A 7,946-nucleotide genomic window follows, 5' to 3' on the forward strand; every position below is an offset into this window, starting at 1 on the left:
TCTGGGCTGGGCTACCCTTTTTTTAATCTTTTTCAGATAAACCCTCTGCAATATAAGCATGCAGTTTCCTCAGTTTTAACTTTTTACTTTTCTGTGATGGAGAGGAGACTCATCTCAACTTGCAAGAATTAGTCTGCTAAGTCTCAATAAAGATCCAAGAACATAACTTTCTGGCATGACTTGGCATTGCCTAAGCTTGGAGACTTCTTAATTAGTAAGGAACCAGAAGATTTCTCAAGGACATTTTTGTTGAAGTTTAATTCTGGAGATGAAGACTTGGGGATAGTCCCTTCTGTGTAGTTAGTCACTTCAGGGATGGGAGCACAGCAGAGCTAGAAGGCAATATTTCTGGTCTATTCTAGACAGTTGGTCCACAAATTAATATTGATCCTTTTCTTGATGCCTCCCTTCTGAACTATAGGAGAGACAGAAGTCATGACATAATTTTAATGCCATTTCATCAACCATTATTTTCTATTCAGATGTCATTGCTAATGAACCATGCGTGACTTTCTTCCTTTTAGGAGAGCGAGCTTCCTGCCTCCTTCCCATGCTTCTGTGCAGGAGAAGGGAAGCACACTTGGCCTCAGCTGATCACATGTGTGTGTGTTGGTCCAGATTGCTGAGATGTATGATCTCCTTCCCCAGTTCTGTTCAGAGTGCTGTTTTTTAAATAACAGTGAAGCAACTCGTGGCCATAAAGCAGAAAAGGAGAAACAAGTTGGAATTTTTTTCCGAGTTTCTGATGTGGCAAACAAATAGGTCAAGTGAACTAGCAACTCGATCGCAGACTGAAATCATGTGATGAAAGGCCTCTTAGGCTTGGATCTCAGGCACATCCAGCTCTTGGTCCCTGGTGAGAGAGGGCTGGGATGATGGAGAATGGTATTACTTGGTAATGGCAGGCCATGCTTGGAAATGAGAAGACAAATTCCAAGACTGGCTTGAGGGTTCTGGCCAGTTCTTTTCAGCTGAAAAGTTACCCCTACTTGACCATGGTTTGCTGATGTCTCTGAGAGCCTGTAAATTCTATGGAGTTAGCACACACTAGCATTTCCAGTGAAGCCCAGTGGTCTTTAGCATCATATTATTGAGGCATTAAATTCCATGTATGGTAATGTGAACTGAACAAAAGCCCATCCCTGGAGTGTGAAAGAGCAAAATCAACAGGTTGTTTCTCCTTGAATTGTAACTGAAGTTTCTGCCTCTCTGCACTGTGCTTATTCCAGCTCTTAAAAATATCAACACATGAAATAAAAAGAAGGGACTCTATTGGCCACAGTTCTTCTTGGTTGTGTCTCCTACTTCAGTTCTCCTAGGCATTCCCATAGCCTAACAGGAGATGCAGTTGTACAGAAACTAACCAGCAAGGAGGCCTGGCGGGGCGGCGGGGGGGGGGGGGGGGGGGGGGGGGGGGAGGTTTGAAATAGCTGTGTGAATTTTAATAAGACTTTTAGAAAAATAAGTTTCTGCAGTCCACCTGTTCACATTATAATTCTTCTCTGCTGTTCAACATGTTACTCTCTTTCTTTGTTCCCCAACCCTTGCATATAGTCTGAAGTGGAAATCCTTTCCATATTTATTCTGTCTGGGTTCTGTTGCATCTGAGATTGGCAGGTAGTTTGACTTTCATTTTGGGCTATGCCTCAAGGAAGAAAGTCCATGCCTTCTTTCTTTTCCTGTTTATCTTTTTCCTTCCCCAAGGTATTCTTTTCCTCCTCCTCTGTCCCTCCTCCTTCCCTCTTCTTACATTCTCTAGGTCAGAGTTACCCTTCCCTAGTTATTTTCTCCTTTATCTCAGCTTCTCTCTACCTCACCATCTACTCTGTGGGGAAAATAAAATACTCTGTGAAACAGTGGATAGCTCAATTTCTGATATTCAAGAATCCCATTCCCTGCCCAAATGGACTCTAAAAGGATTCAAATAAAATGTTTCCAGATTAAAGGTGGAGTATAGTTTATCAACATAGACAAGAGAGAAATTTCCCAGACACTGCACCAATTAGTTCCTTTCTGTCTTCAGTATTTGCATGAAGAAGGAATGTTTTAGGGCCATATTTGGGAGGTGCAAGAACCTATAGTAGAGGGGCAAGGATAAGAGGGCCTTTTGTCCCCATCACTGCATTGAAAGGGCTCTTGTTGGGGCGCCTGGGTGGCGCAGTCGGTTAAGCGTCCGACTTCAGCCAGGTCACGATCTCGCGGTCCGTGAGTTCGAGCCCCGCGTCAGGCTCTGGGCTGATGGCTCAGAGCCTGGAGCCTGTTTCCGATTCTGTGTCTCCCTCTCTCTCTGCCCCTCCCCCGTTCATGCTCTGTCTCTCTCTGTCCCAAAAATAAATAAACGTTGAAAAAAAAAATTAAAAAAAAAAAAAGAAAGGGCTCTTGTTAAGGTCATCTGTGACCTCTGTGTTGCCAAATTCAATAGTCACTTTGGTGTCCTTATCTTATCTGACCTCTCACTAATGTTGTCTCACTTGTCTCCTGCTTTTCTTCCCCCTCCTGGCCACAGCTGCTCAATCTTCCTGGATGAGCCTCCCTTCTCTACTTCAAATGCCAATGCCCCAGGGGCCAGCCCAGACCTTTTCTCTTCTCCATCCAAATTCTCTCCCTGAGGATCTCATATTTACATATCATTTATATTTGGAAGACTTCTAAGTAGCAGTCACCAGTCCTGACCTATCTCCAAAGCTACAGACTTCTAACAAGAGATCTAGTCGGGCAGATACCTCCTGACATTTCTTTTTGATATCTCGAGAGAGATTACCTCCACATCTCCTCTTGAATAGGCATCTCAAATTGAACCATGACCAACCAAAACAGATCTCTTTATTCTTACTGCCACTCTCCTCCCCAACATATTTTTCTCCACCTTTCTAGTTCCATTAAGTGGTATCACCATCCATCCAGTTGTTCTGTCAAAAGTCACACTCCCACTTCTAATCCATCACCATTGAGCTCTGCCTCCAAAATACACAGAAATCCACTCATTTTGCACAACTCCATGGCTATCACCCTTGTCCATGCCACTCTCTTTCATTGTGTGAGTGACTGCAATCATTTCCAAAGAGGTTTCTCTGTTTCTACTCTTGTCCTTATTGGGCTACTTTCCATACAGTAGCCAGAATAATTTTCAAAAATGTAAATCAGATTGCATGATTCGTCTTCTTAATCACCCCTTGCACTGTCCTGTATGTTTGCTCCCCCACCCCATAAAACACTCTTGTTTGCATTGTTTAGCAGTTTACTTGCACTTGTAGTCCTGGCCTGCTGAAAAGTTTCGACTTCTTTACGCTGTTTTCTTTCTCATAGATAAAATGAGGACAAAAATATTTACGGATCTGAAAATCCTTTAAAGTATTTATTACTGTGCAGGTAAGAAAGCTTCCTAGGTAATCCCCTCCTCTTTTGAAGCTTGGAAGGTGGGATTTCAGGGACCAGTGGTATTATTACTTTCCTATCATTTGACCAGGGGTACTAGAGAGAGTTGGGGAAAACAGTGTGGACTTAGGGAGACAGATGCGGATTAGTGGGAGAATAAAATGGGAAAGTAAAACATGGCAGGAGGGCTTTAAAAGAGGGCACACTGAATAAATTTTTTTATTTATAATTCTTACTGTAGTAACATTTTATAAATTGAGTTGCTGTAGAAAAAGGAGTAATAAAATGATATTAATTAGCATCATATTAAAAATTATACTATTTCTTCATGAATTTGTATAATCTTTCTGCAAAGGGCTAGAAGTGTCTTAAAAAGCTCTAATGATATTATGTTATTGGGCAACGTGTCTATAATAGACATTAATTATATGGTATTAAAAAAATCCACAGAGCTTTCTAAAGGTACAATATGCTAATAAGACACCAGAAACCTAATTGCTACTCTAAAAATTGATAATTGAAATTAGCTTAATGATAGGAAAAATTTTAATTGGAAAAAAATATTCACAAACACTTTCTATGATGTAGTTTTTCACTGTAAGGAAAATGAAAAAAATAAATAAAACCAAAATAATTACTCAGACCTTGTTACACAGATAATGCTGTTACATTTCCTCTTTTTCTAAGATATCTCATTGTGTGGCTTTCCGAGCCTTTTATAAGTCAGCCACTAGAGAGCAAACTTCTTCTTTTTATCAGACTGTAGTTTTATCTAGAAAAAAAAAATACACCACGTATATATTGGCACTCTTATAATACCACATTATCTCAGACTGTAAAATCTGATAATATAGCTTCTGGGTGCCTGAGGCAGTGGGCGTGGGGGATGAAAAGAGGGAATTTTAAGGCCGTTTATATTAAAAACACACGAAAGAACAAGATAAGATATTGTAATGTTGAACCACCTTCCTGGAGTGAACATGAAACCTTCTGCTAATGGAGCATCAAGTCTTATGTTTCATCCCATGTAATAAAATACGATAGGCATTGTTTGGTCTGACAGGCGTCTTGGGCCTTCTTATGAGGCGAGGGTCTCTAGAGAGCTCAAAGAAATGATACCCTTTCCAGGTGAAGTGTGGATAAATTACCCTGTCAGCCACCTTTACTGCCTTCAGTTGCAGAGACTTGAGCCAGGCACAAGGAAGCTGCCAGGTGAGGAACATTCTCACCCATTCGGCGAATCCCCACTATTGACGTCAGTTCCAAAGGTCAGTATAGTCCCCAAACATCAATATGCAGGCAGATAAAGGGTGGGATGCAAGGGACAGGGGGGAATTTACTGCACATAGAAACCCCATGTTACCAGGCCCCAGAAGATCTTTCTCAGCTAGCTTTTGGGCCAAGATTGAAGGATACTTAAGTGAGCAAAACCGCTTTCTCTGTTGGTAAACTGTTAACAATTGGTCTTTTGCACACAATCTTAGGGACTCGTGGCTGAATAAAGTCGTTGGAATCAAATTTCACCTCTGTTGTTGGGCTTTGGGATGTTTGAGTATACATAGTCTAGAAGGTGAGCTTTTTGGGTATTTTAAAAAATATTTAAACAGCTATAGGTAGATTATAAAAGATACCCAAGAATGGGGATTTCAAAATCTTCCAAGAGAACATTTTCCTGGGTTTATTGGCTATTTCAGTTAGGATATTTTTCTTATATTGAGTTGGCCCATGTGATATAGGCAATACGTGAACAATTTGTTTGATAAAATGGCAATGTCCCAGGATTCAATCTAATACTTTATTCTACAGGGTCTTCTGTGGAGGGGCCTCACCTCAACGGCCATTTAATAGTCAGCCGTCACTGTGTGCCCACAAAGTGCTCTGTACAGTACCAAGGTAACTCAACAAAGACACACAAGTTGAGTACCTGCTCTGTGCCATGAGCACTGTAGCAAACATTCCGAGCAACCAGATGAGTTCTGTCCTCGCAGAGCTTGTGCTTTCATGAGAGCAGCTCACATGAATCACTCACTGCAAGGAGACTCGGGCAGTGTTATGTTCTCTAGAGTTGAAGAGCTGTGGGAAAAGAAAGAGGAGGGATTCCATCCTGACTAGGGGACTCCAGGAACATATTTCCATCAAAGAGGTGGTAACTGAAGTGGACTTGGAGCATGCGTAAGATTGTTCTTACAATTTCTGTCAGATGTCTGCAGCTGTAATTGTTATTATCACTGAGTGGTAAAGTCCCTGAGGGCAGTGGTCTATCTGTAACCACATGGAGCCTGAAAAGAGTGGAGGCTCCATTCCACCTTCCCAAGTCAGTGTGGTGCGGTGGGTGAGAACATTTACCCTGGGGCCAGACTGCCACTTAGTACTGTGTGACCGTGAGCAATTTATGCAACTCTTCTGTGCTTCAGTGTCCTCATCTGGAAAATGTGGGTACATAATAGCACCTATCTATGTTCTCCTCTGGAATCAGACATGACCCAGCATTTCCCCAAGTCTGTGGGGGAGCCCAAGAAAATTCTTTTCACTGACACATCAAGGAGCCCCCGAGGAAAAAACTGAGCACAATGAACTTAAGGAAGAGGGAGTCTGGCTGGCAGTTCTGGCTCCACTGAAGCCCCAGGGAATTCGGGGAGTCAAGGAAGAACATCTGTCCCATGGGATGTTTTCCTTTCACCCAGTTCTTTGCACTGATTCTTGCTTGCTCTCTCTCTCTCTTTCTGTGTGTGTGTGTGTGAAAGTTTAGGTTTACAAGCCAATAAATGATATTCTGAAAGAGCTATTTTTACTGAAATCTCTCTAAAACTCCAGGGCTCTGGTGGAATTTCTTTCATAGCCCTCAAGCAGATTGTAACACAGGGCAGAGGTAGGGTAGGTGGAGGCTTTTGTGGATTTCCAGTTCCAGAGGTCACAGGGGAGTAGTGTCAACTCCAGGGCCCCAGGGCTTCCAGCGGGTGGCAGAGATGCCTGGCAGATTCTCACCTAGATGAAGCAGCAGCCTTATCTAATACCACATGGGATTGCTCCTATTTGAGCACATTTGAGGCTGCCCCTGGGAATGCCAGAAATTCTGGGTGGCTGGGAGCTCTTTGTAGAAGAATCCTGCAATAGCAGGCAGGGTGAAATTCAGCAAACAAAACAAAACAAAACAACAGAAAAAAGGTTATGGCCCAGTGTTACCCAATTTGTATCTTTTAGGCTCTTCTGGTCTGGGGCACGTTAGTTACATGTGAGTCCTGTTTGCAATTCATCAATTTCCTTAGTGACCAAAGGTCAGAAAAGTTTAAAAAGTTCTCCCCCTGCCTGAGAAAGTAATAGATCTTACTGTCGATACTAGAAAAAAAAAAAAAGATACAAAATTAGGTTAAAATTACCATTAGCTTATCACGCAGTGATATATTTTTAATTAAAAAAAAATTTTTTTAAAAATTTATTGTTGAGAGACAGAGCACGAGCAGAGGAGGGGCGGGGGGGGGGGGGCAAAGAGAGAGGGAGACCCAGAATCTGAAGCGGGCTCTAGGCTCTGAGCTGTCAGCACAGAGCCTGAGGTGAGGGCCCACCCCACTAACCAGGAGATCATGACCTGAGTTGAAGTCGGAATCTCAACCCACTGAGCCACCCAGGCGCCCTGGGTATATTTTTAATTTGTAAAAACATAGGTTGATGTAGTTCCATTTAGCTTTTATATTAACAGAGGGCATGTATATTTGTAATTGGGTAAATTTATCTAAATGGCTATATATGGCTCTAAAATTTTTAGCAATTTTAATCCTCCCCCTTCACTTAACATTGTATGTTGAATATTTTCCTACATTATTACATGCAAATATTCTACAAAATGAAATAGTACTCAGTGACTCAAAAAGAGAACAATCCTTTCTCCACTCAGCCTTATTTGCTTTGCCCTGTCTCAAGAGGAACCATTTTCTGTTATTATATAGCAGCTTCTTGTGATACATATCTCTGTATTTATTTATTTTTTAAAAAAGGTTTATTTATTTTGAGAGGGGGAGCACAAGTGTGCAAGCAGGGGAGGCACAGAGAAAGAGGGAGAACGAGCATCCCAAGCAGGGTCCATGTTGTCGGCAGAGCCATCGCAGGGGCTTGATCTTATGAACGATGAGATCCTGACCTGAGCCGAAATCGAGTCGGGCTTAACCCTCCGAGCCACTCAGGCACCCCGCTTATCTCCATATTTAAAACTAATATTATATTTACCTGGAAGGGGAGATACGATGATCTTGAAGGTGGTTTTCCCAGGGCGAGGCTTACCCGTTGCACTCCAAATATGCTGACCCCTGCAATTTCCTGCGCAATCGGTGGCAGTGGGGCGCTGGTTCCCGCTTTCCCCTAGCTTCTGAAGTTTGAGACCTGACTTGACCTCTTCGGGCCTCCATAGTTGCTCTCTCTGCCTTTTGCCCCCGGGCTTAGTGGCAAGACAGCCTCTTTGTGTGGGGGGTTCTCACAGGAAGAATTCACTAAGTGGTGAGAGCGAGTTATATTGAGAAGTTCAGTGTGAGTTCTTAAGCAACTCGAGTTTCTTTTTTGCCTGACCTGTCAGCTGAAGA

The 7,946-nt window shown here is 42.5% G+C and overlaps 1 pseudogene; it reads left to right on the forward strand.

Annotated features, from left to right (window-relative positions):
* Nucleotides 1-7,588: 7,588 nt before the first annotated feature.
* Nucleotides 7,589-7,731, forward strand: LOC111560717 (annotated as a pseudogene).
* The last annotated feature ends 215 nt before the right edge of the window (nt 7,732-7,946 follow it).

The sequence above is a fragment of the Felis catus genome, chromosome B2, assembly GCF_018350175.1.
Source record: "Felis catus isolate Fca126 chromosome B2, F.catus_Fca126_mat1.0, whole genome shotgun sequence".
Classification (NCBI taxonomy): domain Eukaryota; kingdom Metazoa; phylum Chordata; class Mammalia; order Carnivora; family Felidae; genus Felis; species Felis catus.